Below are 3,790 nucleotides of genomic sequence, written 5' to 3' on the forward strand. Positions count from 1 at the left end.
CCCTTGGGGCACCCGGGGTTGGCTCCGTTGGTTAAGCATCTGACTCTTGATTTTGGCTCAGGTCACGATCTCAGGCCACGACCTCAAGGTTGTGAGATTGGGCTCCACATTGGGGGGGCTCCGTGTCGGGGCCTCTGCATGAGGCGGCTCCCTGTCAGACGTGGATATTGTTTAAGATTCTCTCTCTGCCCCTCCCTGCCACTCTCCCTCTCTAAAAAAAAAAAAAAAAAAAAAAAAAGGAACCCCTCAAATGTCCCACCCTGGTCGCAGCCTGACTTTTATAGTATTTCTTTGTGTTTCTTTATAGTTTTATTGCCCAAGGACACATCCCTAGACCCTATAGTTTAGTCTTGACTGTATTTTTAAAAATGTGTATCTTTTAAGTGTCTACTGATTCCCTCTTCAACCCTTGCATTTTCTTAGCTTATCTTTTGGAAGGATCTGCAGCACTTGACCTGAAGAGTTTTCAAGAGTCTGGACCCTCACTCTTATTTTTCGTGTGTCCCCCTCCCTCCAGCCCCCTCCCTCCCCTCCCTGGATTTGGAATGACGCAGATCTGGGTTCCAGGCCCGAGTCTGCCAGTCGCTATGTGACCTTAGACAAGTCACTTCACCGCTTGGAAACTCTTTCCTCAACGGGCAGATGAGAGGGTGACCCAGAAGCTCTCTAAATCTTCCAGGTTTCTCAGGCTCCTCCTGCAAACACCATGCTTTTGTCCTGCAGTTTCTACTCAAAAGCGCCTTTACAGGGTAAGGATCAGAGAGGCCTGGTTCTGGAATCCAGCTTCCACTGGGACTAGCCCTGTGAACTTGGCCAAGTACTTAACCTCTCTGAGTTTTCACTTCCTCATCTACAGCATGGGGATTCTGGTACCTAACCCACGGAACTGGAGCAAGGCTTACATAGGATCCTGCCCTTCAAGCATTTAGTGCCTGGCACCCAGTATGTGCTAAATAATCGTTGGCTGTCATTGCTATTGTCGTTAGCTATTGTTTTTTAAGATTTTATTTATTTATTTGATAGAGAGAGAGAGAGAGAGAGAGGGCACAAGCTGGGGGAATGGCAGGCAGGGGAGAAGCAGACTCCCCACGGAGCTGGAAGTCCGATGCGGGACTGGATCCCAGGACCCTGGATCATGACCTGAGCTGAAGGCAGACACTTAACCGACTGAGCCCCCTAGGCGCCCCCACTATTGTTAAGGCTAACATATATTGGCTGCTTACTCTGTGCCAGGCACTATGTCCAGTGTCTTAAGATGTACTAACTCATTTAAGCCTGCCAACAGTGCCATGAGGCAGCCCCATTTCACAGATGAGGAAATTGAGGCTCAGAAAGGTGAAGGAACTTGCCCACAGCCACACAGATAGTCAGCCATGAACCTAGGCTGTCTAGATCCAAATCGGCTTGGCTAGCCACTGAGCGATACTGCCTCAAATACTGCTGCTCTCTAGAAGAATTTCCCCTTTGCTTGCCCAAGCCCTGAGAGAATTCCAGCAGGGGTGAGGATGGAGCGGTAGCTGAAGCCAGCAGGATAAACCCCAGGGGTGAGAAGGCGTTCCTACCCTAAAGTGAGGTCCCAGCTCAGGGCGTGAACCTGCCCCACCCCCACCTTTCTGATGGGTTGGTAGCCTGCTGAAGTGAACCTGGGAACAGGTGTAGACGATGAGGACAGCAGAGGAGCTCCCACCCGGTGGAACGGCCGGGGTGTTGCTGGGTGCTTGCCCAGAGCGGTCATCTGGGTTTCTCTGCGTGTGTGAACCGGAGCGGCAGGAGATGGGGATTTTGTGTGTGGAGACATCTGTCTGTCTGTCTCTGTGCAGAGGCAGTGTGGCCAGCCTGCCTGGGTTCCCATCCCATCTGTGCCACCCACTGGATATGTGACCCCAGCAAATGACTCACCTCTTTGTGCCTTAGTATCCGCGTGTATATAGAAATGGATAGGGTGACGATGGTAGCACCAGGCTGGCAGGCTTCCTCTGCAGGTTCAATGAGCTCAGCCAGGTAAGTGCCTAGAACAGTGCTGGGCTCTGAGAAAGGAGCAAGTGTCCAGCTTCTGTGTTTTCACAGGATTAAATGTGTAAAGGGTGAATTCCTGCATATGTCTGCGACGCACCTGAGGGTGCACAGTACGAGGGGTCTAAGGGGGGTGAGCTGTCCCTGTGGTTTGTAGGAGAAGGATGTGCTTGCGGGAGCGTGTGCGTGCCCGTGGGTGTGGCATGTGCACGCTGGAGGCATATGCATTCTGTAAACGTGTGAGGATGTGCACTGCGGACCCCTGTGACCACACCAACAAGCTCCCAGCCCCAGGACGAGTCACTGAGGCTCCGTGTGCCTCAGTATCCCCAGCTGTGCAATGGGTGGGGTTACCTCCTCAAAGGCAGTCGTGAAAACCATTGAATCCTGGAGGTGAGGCTCCCCACGTGTGTCAGCGCCCGCGACGTGGGGGAAGCCCCGTTGAGCACGCTGACAGTGGGGCGTACTTGTCGGCACTCCTGGGTTTGTAAGTGCCAAGACTGTTCGCGTGTGCCTCCCCCGGGCTGCCGCGGGTCCCAGCCTGCCCTAGGCACGTAAGCCCTTAGTCCAGTTTCTTTCATGGGACATCTGAGGCCCAGAGAAGGATAGGGCCTTACCTCAAGACACCCAGCACTCTGGAGGCGGAGATGGGGCCAGACTGGAGCCAAGCTCCCTTGTCCTTCTGGCATGGTGGTAAAGGCCTGTGCAGATCAGGCTTGTCCACCCCACCCCTCGCTGCCTCTGCCTGCCCCCCCTCCCCCGCATCCAGCAGGCAGCCGATCCAGCAGGAAGGTGTGTGCTTTGGCAGCAGGCACTGTCTGGGCCAGGAGGCTGAGGCTGGGTGACTGCCTAGGGTGGGAATTCCATCTGTCTGGGGAGAACCCCAGCCCGCAGCCCTTCACTGCCACCTGGCTCAGCGGCACCCTGAGGCTGAATTCTGCCTGGGGTTCTCAGAGGTCACTGGAAGAGGCGGCGGAAGGCTTACAAACGCTTCAACTTTGGGTTTTTTATATAACCTCTTTCTTGTAAGTCTCCCCCCTCCATTACAGATGTATTGCTTGTTATTTGTGAAGAATACAAGTAAGCAGAGAAGAGAAATTAAGCTCTTTCTTAACGTAGAAATACAGCAACTCAGAGACCAAAGGGGCTTTGAGAACACACATGCACGCACACATATAGACATCTGCATGCTCGTGCATGTGTCTGTACACACACACACACACACACGCATACACACAGAGAGCACGCTGTGTGCCAGGCACAGGTCTAAGCGCTCCACAAGTGTTAATCTGTTTAATCCTCATAACCGTGCTATAGGGTAGGTGCCATTATTACTTCTATTTTGCAGATGAAGCACAAAGTGATTGAGTAACTTGCTCAAGGGCACCCAGTTGGTGAGTGAAATAATGGGGATTTGAACCCAGATCCATCACATGGTAGTGACTATCCTCCCAGGCTTTTCCCCTTCGCATTGATATTGGTTTGGTTACAAAAACAGCATCCTTTTTATATACTAACAGGGCCCGGGGTTGGACTTGGATTTGAATCCTGTCTCTATGGCAGACAAGCTGGCTTGACTTGGGGCTTGTCCCTTCATCTCTCGGGCTCAGTTTCTTCATCTGTTAAACGGGGACCTACAGTATCTGCTTCTCAGGGTTGGCTGAGCTTGTGTGTGTGGAAAGCACTCAGCCCAGGCCTGGCACAGAGTAGGCGCTCATCAGATGGGGCCAGGTTAACTGTCTACTCTGAGGCCGGACAGCTTTGTAGGGAAAACAGA

This window comes from Ursus maritimus, unplaced genomic scaffold (genome assembly GCF_017311325.1).
Source record: "Ursus maritimus isolate PB19 unplaced genomic scaffold, ASM1731132v1 scaffold_22, whole genome shotgun sequence".
In the NCBI taxonomy this organism is placed as follows: domain Eukaryota; kingdom Metazoa; phylum Chordata; class Mammalia; order Carnivora; family Ursidae; genus Ursus; species Ursus maritimus.